Source organism: Eulemur rufifrons, chromosome 19 (genome assembly GCF_041146395.1).
Source record: "Eulemur rufifrons isolate Redbay chromosome 19, OSU_ERuf_1, whole genome shotgun sequence".
Lineage (NCBI taxonomy): Eukaryota > Metazoa > Chordata > Mammalia > Primates > Lemuridae > Eulemur > Eulemur rufifrons.
The window spans coordinates 20,618,582-20,635,006 of record NC_091001.1 but is presented as its reverse complement, the minus strand read 5'-3'; positions in this window follow the sequence as shown (position 1 = coordinate 20,635,006).

Sequence of the window (16,425 nt, the reverse complement as noted above, 5' to 3'; positions counted from 1 at the left end):
TGTGTTGCGAAAGGTGCCATAAATGGATTGGGCCCGGTACTTTCAAATAAACAGAACAGAGATGAAGCGTACCAGTCGTCACTCGAAGTCAGGGTACTTGGTGTTTCCTTAAACTTTGCTTCCAGTTTTCTGTTTACATAGGCTCGCGCCATGTAACGACATTCCGGTCAACGATGGACCGCCTATATGATGGTGGTCCCAGAAGATTATAATACCCTGTTTTCACTGCACCTTCTCTATGTTGAGATGTTCAGATACACAGATACGTCCCTTGTGTTCCAACTGCCTACAGCACTCAGTTCAGCGCCGCGCCGTGCAGGTGTGTAGCCTACGAGCAGTTGGCCAGACCACACAGCCCAGGTGTGTCGTGGGCTGTGCCACCTGGGTTTGTGTGACACTCCGTGGTGTTCACACAATGACAAACTCACCTACTGACACATTACTCAGATCCTATCCCTGACATTAAGTGACCCATGATTGTATGTGTACGTGAGCATGTACACTGGAATACCGTGTAAAATGTATTTATTTTTGTAGTTCATTGTCAAAAAAGTATGAAAGCCACCGGAATATAGCGTGACCCTTGCTCACCAGGAGCCTATAGTTTACTGAACAAATAACTTCCCTGGCGTGTTAGGAGATATAATAGAGCCACGAACTGAGCGGCACTGGCTGGCAGACGAGATCAATTTCCTCTGCCGGGGGTAGGGGCAGGGAGCGGGGCGGCTGGCCGGGCCTCACTCTCTGGGGTAAGGAGAGTTGGCGGGTGGTCAGCAGCGACTGGTGTGGGGAGGTGGAGGGTTCAGAGAGCACATGCCCAGGGGAGGGGGCAGCACGTGCAGAGAACAAAGACAGGAACAAGCGCAGCGCTGTCGTGAAGACACAGCTAGTTTTGGTGGTGTTGGTTTTGTGGTTCTTGCTTATTTTAATATCTCCGAGGAAAAGCCATGAGCATGGGGTTTAGCCTACACAAGGAAAAAGTGAGCTCAACAGGAATAGACTTACCACACCCAAGAGATTGCTAAAGAAGAAATAGGTTTCAAGAGGAGGACAGTCTGATGGGAAAGAAAGAACTGGAAATGTCCACTGGTGTAGTAAAACCTGGGCTCGTGCTGCAACGCCATGGGGCTCCCTGTGTACTGCTCTTCCCCGGGAGGCAGCAAGGAGGAAATGACCAGGACTGACTCCCTGGGAGGCCAGAGCCGGTGACTCCCGCCATCTTGTAGATGATGTTGGTGCAATGGACGGTGTCTCATCAGAGTGCCCCACCCTCCAGAAAGTACCCCACAGTTTGTGTTGGCTACAGATACAATCAACTCTTTGGTCAGTCAATGGCTGCAGTCAGTCGGACGTGGTGGCTCAGGCCTGTAATCCCAGCATTTTGGGAGGCTGAGGCAGGAGGATCACTTGGGGCCAGGAGTTTGAAACCAGTCTGGGCAAAATATCGAGACCCCGTCTCTACAAAAAAATTTTAAGAATTAGCTGGGTAGGTGGGGAGGCGGTGGTGGTTGTGCACACCTGTAGCCCCAGCTACTCGGGAGGCTGAAGTGGGAGGATCACTTGAGCCCAGGAGTTCGAATTGGTGGCTGCAGTGAGCTATGATCTCACCACTCCAGCCTGGGTGACAAAGCAAGACCCTGTCGCTTGAAAAACAGAAAAAAAGAGGCTGCATTCTCTACCAACTTTGCTGCACGCATCTATTTCCATTCACGTCTATTGCCAAAATGTCATGCGACCTCATCCCCATGTACTGTCCTCCATGGTCAGGCTAAAAATTGGCTTTACTCATTGTGTGAATCAATTGTCCACCAAATCCCGCTGTGGAGGTGACATTGGGCAAGTCCACAAACAGAGCCCTGTTGTGGGAAAACTACTGCTATTTTTTTAAACATTGTTTTTCAAGATTTTAAAAGATATCTTCTTTTGTTAAAAAACACAAATTACATTTCCCAAATCTACACCTTCATAGCTAGTGCCCTTAAGGAGTGCACTTTTTATTGAGAATGTATTTTCTCCCACGATCGTTACTGAGCAAGGACAATTTGTCAGGCCCTGGAGGTGACACCACCGTGCACACGCCTGCCTTCAAGGGACTTACTGTCGAAAACTGCTGCTTCCTCTGCATGTTCCCACCACTCTATCTTCTTGAGCTTTGCTTCCAATAATTTGTTATGAGAACAGTAGGTATGCAAGCATATTTTCAAATATCACTATATCAAATAGGTTTTCTCAAACTATATGTGCTCCTCATTCCTGCTGGAATGGAGACGCTGAATCTCCTCCACCCTCTCCCTCCCATCAAGAGAGACACCTGTTTACCGAAAGAAGCAAACAGATATTTCTGGACTATTCCCTGCTTTACACATAATGTGGTAGTAGCTTTCTAAACTGACCATCTCTTAACTGACTTGCCGGATTGACTGTCAACCATGCTGAAGATACTCATGGCCCATGACAATGCCAGAAGCTGGTAGGCTGCCCTTGAGTGTGCCCATATAGTCCCACATTTTGAGTCAACCCTTTGTGCCGCAGACCTGTCAATGCCGGTCTATTCGTTCATGCACCAGACATCTGAGCACATGTGATGTGTACACACTGTTCTACGTCTGGAGGAGAAGACAGAGGAGTCCTGCCCTCAGCGAGCTTCTATGCTCATTATACTTCCTTGCTTCTGTGGTTTCATTCCATTTTATGAAACCTATTTGAAATGAGTGGGAAAAGAATTTCTTGTTCCTGTGAAAACCAAGTGGAATGTTTTGGCATGACTGAATAGATGCAAGTTGCTAAAAAAAAATGTTGTTGAATTTGGCATGGACCAGACCAACCATAAAGTGTTGGAGAAAATGGTAAGACCGATTCTGCTTTGCAAGTGCATTTAAGTTGTTCCTGGATTTTTAAGAAACTGACACTGGAGGTTATAGGTGATGAATTGTTTCGGGGTGTGGCTTACGCAAGACAGACAAGAAATGTCAATCATGCCAACGAACAGACTGAGATGGCAACGTGGGAACTTGGGTGGGGTGAGTGAGGCACCTACCTTAAGGAGGTTGACGGGGGAAAACTTAAGGAGGCCCTGCTCTCAGGACCTGAGAGTGAGTGCCTCCTTCACTTTTGTGTCCTGAATTCCTTATCGTCCTCACCCTCATCCCAGCCTCGCCAGATGCCCTCAGACCTGTTTATACTTTAAGTGAAATATGGAAAGGCTGTAACATTTTAAAAGATTCATCATTTAACCAGCCGACTGGTTCCAATCTTGTTGGAAAGGAGAGCTTCTACATTACCAAAAATATTTATCAAGTTTGCTGCATCAATCGTGTGCACTTATTGAGTAGTTTACCTGGATCAGGCAGTGTCTAAGTGCACCATCTGTTAACTCAGTGCTGTGGTCCGAATGTTTGTGTCCCCGGCCAAAATTCCCATGTTGAAATCTAATCCCCAAGGGGGTGGTCTTAGGAGGTGGGTGGGGCCTCTGGGAGGTGAATTAAGTCACGAGGGGGGAGCGCACATGCACGGGATTAGTCCCCTTATGAAAGGGACCCAAAGAGCTACTTGCCACTTCCACCACATGAGGACACAGTGAGAAGGTGCCTCCATGAACCAGAGAGCAGGCCCTCAGCAGACACCCAAGGTGCTGGTATCTCAATTTTGGACTTCCCAGCATCCAGAACTGTTAGAAATAAATTTCTGCTGTTCATAAGCTACCCAGTTTATGGTACTTTGTTATAGCAGCCTGAAGGGACTAAGGTAGTCGCAACACTACACCGCTGTGTAGTAGACACTATTATCGTGCCTATTCTGTATACGAGGAAGCAGGCACTGTGAGGTGAACTGCTAAAGTCACACCGTCTGGCTCAGGGTCTGAGACAGCAGCACTCCAGGTTCCTTTGAGGATCCCTTTCTCCCCCACTGTCAGGCCATGTGAGTCACGTGGGGCTCCACCACCACGCCCTGTCCCCGGTGCGGCGCAAGCCTAGCCCGGGCAGTCAGCGCAGTTCCAGCTCCCTGGCGACAGCCATGGGCTCGGGGCCGACTATGGCTCCCAGCTGATGCACCCTGGGCCCAGGGATCCCAGGGAAAGCCACTGTCTTTTCAGCTGCGACTGCTGGCAATAAAGATGATAATTGTTGGGGTCCCCGAGAGGAGCCTGAAAACAAAGCCAACATAGAGGAAAGCAGAGGCCAGGGGAGGAGAGGGGCTGGGTCCCAATGCCATTGTTTGAGTCCTGGATAAGTCTTGCCTGAAGCCAGTTCACCCCTGGTCTTTCTGTTACATGAGCCAATTCACTCCCATTTTTGTTTAACCCTCTTTGAGTTGGGTTTTCTGTCACCTAGAGCCAAGGTTTTTCTAACTGATACCCCAGTCTTTTTTTCTGCATACTTTAATCATCGAACCCATATTTATTGAGACCCTATTAGGTATCTGGTCTAAAAGCATAGGTTCTAATTTAGAAATCTGACACGTAGCTGCTACTATGAATTTGTGTTCTCACTGGGAGTGATACGTACACCCCACCTACCCTGACACCACTGAAAGTTGGCTAATGTTAGAACTGCCACACAGCAGCCAACAGGAGCCAGTGCAAAGAGGGAGGTTGACGGCTGAGGAAGGAAAAGGCTGGAGCAGCCCGAGAAGGTGAGGATGGGCCTTGGAGGACAGGGAAGATGCGGCTGAAAGATGAGCAGGACCGAGGCAGGCTGACAGGAACAGTGGCGGATGCTGGCAGGGGGGAATGGCACAGGCAGATGCCCAGAGGTTGATGCGGGCCGGGCCGTGGAGTGAACCAGCTGGGTAAGGTGGAGCTGAGGGGGGGTTCCCAACTGGGTTCCCTCAGAAGCAGACCCTGAGACTGTGATTTGGTGGAAGTTTCTACTTGCGATGATTCCTACAAATGCTGGTCGGGAAACGCAGACAGGGAAGGGAAGGAAGCCATTTAAGGGGGCACCGTTGAGCACGCTACTGTGAGGGCCGCTGGCGCTCTGTACTGCTGGAGAACACTGTGGAACCTTCCCGGCCCACGGGGAGGAGGCTGAGGTTCTTACCCACAAACTTCCTGCCGAATTTCTCTGTCCCCATCGCATCACAAACCCTGCTGAAGGCTGGGAAGTTTGGAGCCAGACAGGGGTCTGGGGTACTAATTTTTTTTTAACCCTAGAGCCCAGGGAATGTTTCCACAGTCACGTACGTGGCAAAGGCAGGGAGAGAATCCAGATAACCTCCGCAACTCCTTCCCAGCTCCGCTGACCTTGGATGGTGAATTAGGATTCAGAGGTGCCCAAATGACTCTGCTCCTCATGGAAAGCCCAGGTGAGCTGTTTGCTCAGAGCCACCGGGTTCACCTTTGCCCTCAGCCCAGCACAGTGGCTCAAATCCCTACAATTACGGTTTTAAAAAGCTGTTGGCCTAGGACCAGGCACTTCTGTTTTGCTCATTTGCAGGGCAGAATGAATGCCGATTTCTTGTTGGCAACCTGCTGGGTGCTTGAAGCATTCCACGATTTAAGCAGTGTCCTCATTTTACTGAGAAAGATTCGAGGAAGAAATATACGAACCACACTACAAATGTCGAATGTCAGTGAAGTGGGAATATTTATTCATTTAGGAAGCCCTTAAATTAGAGGATTCTTAGCACAAGCAAGATCTTTCCTTCCTTCACTCTTCCAGCAAATATTGAATGGAGCCCCTACTTTGGGCCAGGTGAAGTGAGCCAAACCAAACCCTTGCTCTTATACATAATTAAAAATAGACATTTTTTTTGGTAACACCAGGTTGTCATCAGTGCTATGAAGAAAGGTAAAGCAGGGTAAGGGGGAATACGGTGATAGGGTGTGTTTTATTTGAAGGAGGCCGCTCTAAGTAGGTGGCACGAGTAGAGAGACCTGAGGGGAAGGAGGTGAGGAAGGAAGCCAGGTGAGTATCTGGGGGGAAGGGCATTTTAGGAAAAGAGAACCAGAAAGTATTGCCATAGTGATTTACAGCTTTTGCATAAAACATGTGACGCAGGTTGTATTAGTTTCCTGTGGTTGTTGTAACAAATTGCCACAGATTTGGTAGCTTGAAACAACACAAATTTACTATTTTACAGTGCTGGAGACCAGAGGTCCAAAATGCATCGTACATGCTAAAATCAAGCTGTCAACAGATCTGCGTTCCTCCTGCGGGTTCTAGGGGAGAAGCTGTTTCCTCGTCTTTTCCGGCTTCTAGAAACTGCCTTCACTTCTTAGCTCACGGCTCTTTCCCCATCGCTCCAACCTCTGCTTTTGTCGTGATATCTCCTACTCTGCACCCTCGGGGCTCCCTGCTGTCAGCCAACATTTGATTAGTCAGGACGCTGGGACCTCAGTCTTCAGGGCCTGCTGGCCTGGGGCGGGTGGACAGGGAGGGACCCAGAAGTGGGGCACGGGAGAGGCTGGGTACAGAGATAACAGAGTGAGATCCAGGCAGCCTCAGGCCTGCAGGCGGGGGATCCCACGGGCGAGAGGGCCACAAATGTGCCTACAGGTCAGAAGCCAGGCTTGAAGGCGGAGGAACAAGCTAAGTGACACCACGAGGAAACAACCGGTCAGATCCAGACAAATGAGGACATCTGAATGTGGGTATCACAGGGAGTTGCCAGCGTAGCTAGTTGGCAGCATGATGTTTTAAACAATGTCCTGATCAGGCAAAGCTGGAAACTGACTTATGAGTGAGACAGCATGTGACCCAGGATTGGCTTTAGAACTTTCCAGTGACAACAACTACACAAGTGTCGGGGAGTAGCTGAAACAAGATTGGCAAAATGTTAGCTGTTGGTGCAAGGGGATAGATACATGGGAGTTCATTATAAAATATCAATACTTTTGTGCATGTTTGAAAAACCGCATTAAAAAATCTTTTGGGAAAAACCAGCTAAGGTTTAGGGGAAGGAACTCGGCTTTTGGATTAGAAAACTAGGACTTATATACACATGAAGACATGTTCAAACTCAGTAATCAGAGAAATGCAAATTAAAACACTGAGATGTTAACTTGGCAAAAAATAAGAAAGTAGAATAATACCAGTTGCTGGCAGAGATGCAGGCATCCTGAAGGGTCATAGGGCCCCACTGCTTAAATAAGCCCACCCTGTGATCTGCATACCGCACAGAGAGGCTCACGGGGAAAGTGCGCAACAATGTGTTCACCGCAGCTTCACTACAGCAGTGGAAAGTTGGAGACAACTTGTGTGTTGGTCACTGGGAGCGTGGGTGGTTAAGACGTGAGGGTTGTACCCACGAACAGTATGGAGCGGCCTAACGCAACAGATTAGATGTACCCGTGGCAAAAATAGACCTTAAGGCATCAAGTTGAGGGAAAAACTAAAAAAGTAAGAAACAAATGATATCCAAATGTAAATTTAAAATGCAGCCCCACAACACAAAATGTTCATTTGGAAGGACACATATAAACAAGAAAACTCACATGAAACACAGAACAGTTATCTGAGAGCAGAGGTCAGAAAACTGTGGCTTTCAAGTCAAGCCTCCCCTTAGCCTGTTTTTGTAAATAACATTTTATTGGAACACAGCCACGCTCATTTGTTTACGGATTGTCAGAGAAGCTGTATTTGTATGAGTGATATGTGCTACATACCCAAGGCTACGCAGGATGGCTCAATCCTCTGCATCTGAGGTTTAAAGAAAAAAGGAGGTAGAAAATTTAGGCTGAGTTTCAATAGCTAATAGAGCCTTGGGAAGTCACTTTTCCTGTTTGAGCCTCAGTTTTCCCAGCTGCAGAAATAGGGTAATAACGTCCATCTCAGAGATAACACACCGGCAATTGCCTTGTGATTTAGAAACGGCTTTTCAAAAGTGAAGGTGTCTTGTTGTCAGAGTAACAAGAAGGGGGGAAGGGTATTGCAAATATGCATCCCCCACGATCCAGGGATGTGTTCTCCCCAGACTTCTAGTAGGGAGGGTCTGATTCTTTCTTTCCTTGCCCACTTTCTATGGAGAAGCCAACGGCACGAAGCAACTAGACGGCAAGGCAAAAGGAAGGGAAGCCGGAGACGCAGACCAACAGGATGCACAGACGGGAAGCATGTCGGAACCAGCTTAGAAAGGCCACAGAAAAGCGAACTCCAAGGGAGACAAGAACGGGTTTTCCATGAAGTGTGGGATGGGCCTGACTTTGTGGCCACTGTCCGTCAGCCCTCAGAAGTGGGGGCAGCTTCATGGGGGTGATGTCACCCCATCACATCTGATGTGAGGGATGGGGAAATTGGCAATTTCCTTCAACAAGGTACGATGACAGTAGCCACCATTCATTTAGGTGCTGGGCATGTACCAGGCAGACGCTACACATTCCACAGACAATGCTATTTAATCCTTTCACAGACATAATGCTATTTAATCATTCCAAGTACCCTATGAAGTAGGTACTGTTATTATCATCCCACTTTACAGGTAAACATATTGAGGTATCAAGGGTTAAGGAATCATCCCCAGGTCACACAACTGGGAAGTGGCAGAATCGGTAGATTCTACTCACAACCCTAAAAGGTAGGTATTGCCATCGCCATTGAACACATGTAGGCAGTGGGTTTCGGAGATGCCAAGTCACTCAGCTAGAGGCGTGGGGACTCCAGTCGTCCCCGCCGTTGACTACCGCATCGCGATGCCTTGGAAGCCCAGACTGCCATTTACTGGAAAAGCCCTTTGCTTCCCCGAGCCCTGAGCTTCGTCATCCAACTCAGCATCCGTGGAAGGGAAACGTAGACTGTGAGCAGCTGCAGGCATCAGGCGCAGGAGCTGAGGCAGCTCGGTGTTTACATTCCCTGGGTACAGACGCCCACCTTGCCGAGGGAATGCTGTCTCGATGTAAGCAAGAAGCTGACATTTAAAGGGGGAGGACGGCATGAAATGAAGACAAGAAGATGAGGTTTGGAGGAAGAAACAGCCCTAGATAGGAGAACTTGGACACGTTATTTCTCAAACCTTGTCAAGGTTGGGTTTGCTGCATTAAAAATGGAGACATTCTTTCCAGCTCTGATCTATGATACATACTTCCCACTCATTTTAAAACAATCACAATAATAATTTACTGAATAGTTGATCGTGGCCAGGGACTATGCTGTTTATGCATATATTGCATAATTTTATACTTAATACAAACATATAAAAAGTAGATGGCTGTCCCCATGTTACAGATGACAAAACTGAAGGAGAGGGTAAGTAACCCAGGATGTGAATCCGAGTCTGATACCAAAAGGTCATGATTTTAATCCAGGGGTTTTCAACCCTGGATTCACATTAGAACCAAATGGAGATTTTTGAAAGAAATACTGATACTTGGGCCTCAGATTTCAAAGAGATTTTTATTTAATTGGTCTGGGGGAGGGGTGAGTTGGGAACCACTCTTTTCACCATATTATAAAGCAGCTCCCCCAAAACTAGCAAACTACTCATCTTTCATTTCATGTCAGTGCACAGAAATGCACAAAGGTGAATTAATACAGCTGTGTAATAAACTAGGATGGCTTCATAATGTATAGTAAATGATGATATTCCTAAGCAATTAAATGTTAACTCAGCTATTCATATTAATTTGTAGTAAATGCAAATGAATAGATTTGACTTTGCAATTAAAAAAAAAAGTCTGAATTTGAAAGGTGTACCATTCTGATAATGCACCACATCACTTTAGGTTGCTGAAGGTTTTTTTTCCTTTTTTTTAGAGAAGATATAGTAATATAAGTCAGGAAAATGAATCAGGCAATAAAACAAAGCACTCTGTTAAGAGTCCAGCCAACACTTCCACACAAACAGGAATAAGTTAACCTCCAAATTGCAAATCATGACCCAACAGAGCATTAGGGCTTTGTTGTGATGAGGTTTAGATCTGAGACTTTTGGCAAGGTCAAGGTCATTGAGAATGATCAAGGTGCAGTGAAGAGACCTACATTTTCCCTTTTATATCCAGAATAAGAGTAATTAACTTTTACATTGGGCAACTAAATTCCTGAAAGTAGGTACTCCTAACAAATTTCTAGGTTTAAGCTGAAACTGGGGCTGTATATTGAAATATCAGTTTTGTGGCACTTAATGTTTTTTTTTTACCCCACCCCCTTAATGTTCTAAATTTTCTCATCTGCTTATTGGCTAGCTATGTGACCTGGGACATTTAATATCTCTTATCCTTACTTTCCATGTTGTACAATAGGGATAATACCCAGGATTCTTCCCAGGGTTGCTATTAGAATTGGATGAGCTCATTTGTGCAAGTAGGTCTAGCACAGTGCCAGGAACAGAGAAGGGGCTCGCTAAGGATCAAATCTCCACCTTTTCTATTAATGCTCACGTTAGGTTAGTGGAAACGGGGCTTGACTCAAACATACCCTTGAAGGATATTGGCACTATCTTCTTCTGGCAAGAGTTCAGAAGATTTAGTTTTAAATACAATTCACAAGTGTACCTTCACCGTAAGCCTCACTGACTGGGTTAGGCCTACATGCTAAATAGCATAATACAGCGTAAGACCTGCGTGTTGTACATCAGCCAGGGTGGGCTAAGTTATACTGTAATAACAAACAGCCCTCAAATCTCAGTGGTTCCTACAACATAAGTTGATTTCTTGTTCATCTCCTTCTTGGGTCCACAGGGAGCTCTGCTCTGTGGCACCTCATTCTGGAACGCTGCCAAGACAGGGGGAGCGGGAGCACTGCGGACTGATCACACATTGTGCTTTTACAGCTGCCACCCAGTGTGACTCATGTCAGTTCTGCCCAATCCTACTGGCCTAGGCAAATCACCTGGTCATACCTGACTTCGAGGGAGGCAGTGAAAACCTACCGCCCACATGCCCGGAATCGGAAATATTTGGAGAACTGCATTAATGACTACCACAGGGATCTTACAGTTTACAAAGCATCTGTCACAATGATTACCCAACTTAATCCTTACAATTCCAAGATACCAATTAATTCATTAAATGTGCTAATTCAATTATAAGGCGTCAGCAAACACCAACAAAAACAGAGAAAACCCAATGTAAACAGTTTGGGCAACTCTGCCCACTGCCGAGTGAAAGCGCCCGCCCGAGTATGTAGGAAGGGAGGTGTGAGCCTGCCGTTCACGCATCTTGAGACCTGCCTGCCTCTTGATGTGTGTTTTCTAAGAGCAGGATTCTGGGTTTGGTAAAGATTTCTTTTTCTTACATGGCCTCTGGAATGAAGGCCAAACATGACTCTCAGCTCAAAAATTATCTTTCAGTGTTAGAGGAAAAAGTGGCCATTCCCCCGCAACCCCCGGGAAATAGTCCAGCATGCACCTCTAACACAGCACCTCCTTAGGGAGATTTAATTTGGACTGTATCACGATTTCTACCTTACCCACTGACTTCAGTCTGGCCCCTTGATGAGAGCTGAGACTCCACTTTATCCCACTCTAAAAGATGAGGGAATGAACAAAGGCTCAACGGTCAAGTAATAAGGAAGTGGCTCTTTCAGCCAAGTCCCCTGTGAAGGGACAGCTTAGATGCAGCTTAAGGACTGGGTGGTTCTCCCCATCCGGCCTCTGGCTCAGTATTTCAGCTACATCTTCCACAATGGAGAGGGAAAGTATAAGGCAGGAGGCTAAGAAATAGTCTTCACTCTTCATCATCAACTCCCACAGGAGTGTTTTAGTTTCCAAGCCTGACCACTGGTGTCAGGCTTTGGGGGAAAAACATAGAGATGGTTTGTCAACCCCACTTAATTATGCCAACAGATAATCACTCAGGTGAGATTTGCAAAAGGCTAGAAAACCAGCTGGCTTAAGTGTGTCAGTATGTCTGGAAAAGCTTTCTCAACTATATCTGACTATACCAATAAATATTTATCTTTTCTACATCTGTACAAATAATTCATTAGACAGCAGTGATATTGAACTCAATCCTTTCTCTTGATTTAAAGATTAACAGGGAGTGGTTAACTTCTATATCCAGCAATTCCTAGACAGACAACCTAAAAGCATCCCTCAAACAAAGCACCTGGAAGTGAATAAGGAAATAAATGTAACATCTTTTTGAACGCATCGCTGAGCTTACCAGGAAGCGGGAAACTCCTGAGATGGGAGGGAGGGACTGAAAATTCAGACAGTCTGGATGATGTGACTGGGTGTGGTTTGACACTTGAGATAGGGACAGAGGAATGGGGGGGAAGAAGTGTAGGACTGAGACTTCTACATAAAGCCTGGACCTTCAAAAGGCACGCCCCAAGAGGCACAGGGATAGAACAAATGTGTTCTTTTCTGCACTTGTTGGAAAGGGTAGGATGGACTAAGGAAAATAACATGCTGTATGGGTGACCTTCCCTGCCTATGCCTGAGGTTGGGAACCCCACTATCTTATTAGCCCTAGACCTTGGGCAGCTTATATAACCTTACACCACCCACATCATTCGCCTTGGATAGGCTATTGCAAAGAACTGATGAATTTAGTCCAAGTGCTTAGCACAGTACCTGGTTCATAAAAGTGTACGATGGTAGACCAACTGGAAATATTTTTTTTTCTAGAGTTCAACAGATTTTTCCTTAAGAAAGTCAAGATATGGTTATGCAGTATCTGCAAATTTAATGAAAAAGAAATAAACCTCATCTTTAGTTGTAAAGGACCAGGATTTCACAGCATTTTCAGATGCTAATCAAATGATTAGGAAAAATATTCTAAAATTAGCAAAGGTTTAAAATTTCCTCCATGGTTATATCACTAAAATAATGGGAAAAAATGTTCTTTTGATAACTATCACCAAGTTTTATATTCTCATTATCTTAATGCCACTGGCATAGTTCAAAAACAGTTTTTATTTGGGGAAAGCAGGAAACCAAGTGGGATTATAAAAAAAAAAAAAAAAAAAAAAAAAAGCACCAGGTACTATATATACTAATCGGGAGGAAATGCCCTTGTGCTTGGAATGAGACAAAATAAACTGAATGACCTTGAACAGAACTTGGTTATCTCTGGGCCTTTTCTTGGAAAATGAAGGTTTGAAATCAATGACTTCTGGGGTCCCTTCCAGCACATTCTCTGATTTTATGAGTAATTTCAACTGCAAAAGAAACCACCCATTTGGCCCTTTCATTCCACAAAAACAAAACACACAGTATCATTTTAAGAGACAGAGTCAGATTCTTGTTCAGAATTTTAAAGCGCTCCATGACTACTAAGGTTAAAACTCCTTTTTCAAAAATCGAAAAGGTTGACTCATCAGAGGATAAAACCCATCACCACAGCAAACCAAAGTGGATTTTCAACTTAGTAGAAAATTTGAATTGACAAAGCATGCAAAAATTAGCTCAGATAGCTGCAACCTTCCTCTGTGAGTATCTTAGTAAGTGCTTAGTGGTTTAAGTGTTTATTGTTTATGCTGCAAGAAGCAATGAGGCTGGAAGCACGAACGTGATATGTCTAGAAACTAGAATCTTCATTCGACAGGGAGAGTCTTCAAGTAGAAATAACACAACTAAAGAATTAGAAATTCTTAATCTGAATTGTTTTAATTGTTTTAACAACATGGAAGGGGGAGTATGAGGATAAATCACCAACTGTCAATTTGTTTCTGTGAATTTCCAATTTTTCACAATCACTAGATTTACATACATTTATAGATTATGCTTCTCCACGTTAACATACGGTGAAAGACATTTTCCAAATAACTTTTGATGTAAAATGGAACTTAAGAAAAAAAAAATCACTTAAAAATTATCAAATCTTATATAATGGAAATACTTTAACCACAGCATTCACACATTTGACTGTGGATTCCAAACGCTTATCTAAACAGAGGCAACACAATTAAACTGCCTTCACTCAAAATGGTGTCAGAAGGCAACTACCCCATTTACCAGCCACTGATAAGTCATGACAACACTATTTTATAGCCTGTCACCGTATTTCTTTTAACCTCCCCACGTCCCAACACTGGGATTTAGGATTTCCTCAACTAAGGGCTTATCTCAAATGCTTTAGTGCACAAACAGTAAAAAATCAGAGTTGCAATGCCATATTCAGAAACCGGATAATGACTTGGAAATAAAAGAGGGGAAAAGTGATGAACTGCCACTTATCTGTTTTTCTAAGTTTCCTATTTCCTAATAAAGAGCAAAACTTTAAACACTACAAAAATAAATCTAATAGGCCTAGAAATTCTGTAGGTAACCCAATGACCATGGAAAACTTTTAGATCACTACTGGGTCTTTGTATTGTTCAGATATAACAAATAACAAATGTAAAAATAAGACTGATACTAACTAGATAAAATTTGTCCGAAAACATCTAATACTCCTTTTTACAATGAAAATGACTTTTAAAAATGATTCCCTAGATCTCATACCTATAAAAAAATTATCAGCATTACTTTTTAATATAAAATATAATAAGCTAATTACTTTACATATGTCATTTAAGTATTATTTTTCTTTCTTTCATGACTGGAAAAAAAAAAGATGCTGCGTAAGAAAAATAACAGTTGTGTGCTGAATAGTTCAAAATCTTCTGTGGGCCTAAGCACCCTGCTCCTGCTGTCCTAGCCACGCCTAAACCCTCTCATGAGACAAGATAGGAAGGTCAGAATATGGCCTTTCCCTGGAAACTTAAACAGCATCCTTAGAAAGTACATGCCATCCTGAGCTTCTCCTGTAAACATTGATCATTTATTTGTAATCAGATACTGACTTCAGATTACAGTATCTATAAACACTGCCACAGACACCACACTGTGAATTCATAAATAAAGTGCGGATTATCCATGAAAAGCTTGTGGTCCCTTTCAATATATCCAACAGATCCTTTCTGGGCACTTCCCTTCAAGCATTTACCTGGCATATAATCAGGAAAACATTCAGGTTATTTAAATCCTCTACTCATAGCATTATCAATGTTTACACAGAGGTCCCTTTGCACATAACTTCAAATAAGAATCCTAAGAGCCAGGGAGGTAAAGCAAGACAGATCTCTGGAAGAGATCGATAAATGTTTCAAAATCCATATAAAGACTGAAGCTTTACTTTACTCAGGCCCCACATCTATCTTAATCGTATCTGTAACAGTGTTATAAGAAAAAGCTGCCATTTATGGGCAGCTGTTGGTCATATATTACTTCATTTAGTGAATCCAACCACTCTGGCAAACTGTTATGTCCAGTCCTCCCTTTACAAATGAGGGAGCAGGTGAGGTACATCATAAATCCACATCTCCTGTTAGATTAGGGCAGAGGTCGGATTTAAAAGCGGGCTTAACTCATGCTCACCCATCACATCATATGCCTACCTCATTTCATTACACACACTTAGACAATCCTGTTTCTAGCCTAGTGGGTAAAAAACAAACAAACAAAAAAACCAGCAGGTCTGAGAAGGTAAGAGGTTCTACCACCACTACTGAGAGGAGAATGACACTACAAAAAGCAAGCACAAGAAAGCCACATCAGTTATGTTTTAAGAATATTTGCCGAAAAGTTACTGCATACTTAGTGTTGGGTACTAGGGACACAGTGATATGGGACATGGTTCTAGCCGTTAAAGAACTCAAAGCTTAGCAGAGGAAAACAGCCTTAAATACTTGAACAGATTCCAGGAACAGAGATGGAAGAGACAATCCATCATCATGATGGCTCCAAGTCGTGGGGGAGTGTAAATAAGCAGGCAGGAGAGAATGTATGGTTCACCTTGGAAGTATTTTTAATCCCCAAATTGAGGAAGTGACTTTTGGATTATGTTCACTTCAGACTTAGTCATATCAGTGCTCTATTTTAAAAACACAACCAAGAAATGATTGTACTGAAAACCAATACTCTAATAAAGATGCAAGCCACCAGTTTAAAAAAATCTCCTTGTCAAACCCTTGTATTACCATTCAAGGAAAAGGAGGCCCAAGAGTGCAGCAAAGTCCTGTTTCTTGTAAACATTAAACCAGAATGGAAAACAATCTTATAGACTCAACTTGTCCACACAGGTGCATTAACTTTCTCAACTTTGGATACGCGTCACAATCTTAGAACTATGCAGCTAATCAAGGACCCCAACCAGGCTTTACCTATCCAAGCTCCCCTGGTACCCAGCTCAGGGGAAATGGCATCAAGTAGTTGAGGAGCACTTAGCTAGGCAGAGTGAGGAAGGCCAGCTCTGCTGCTAAATGGCCATGTGATCTTGGGCCTCAGTTCTTCTGAAATAAGAATGCAATCTACCCTAGAGATAACCTACAACTGTAAGGTTCTGTTCTGATTTAGGATGCTGAAGCGTTCCTTCCCATCAATTTTAAAAGTTGCCATTGACTGCTTTCCCTTTTCCTCCACCATGCTGACCATTTTCTCCATTGTCTTTGGTCTCCTTACTGTTTCCGGGTTAAGAACACGACTGTTAACTGTCCAAGAGCTACCTGTACTGTTTAAAATTCTCTATGGCAAAACATACCTAATATTACATTTCTCTATGGTAAT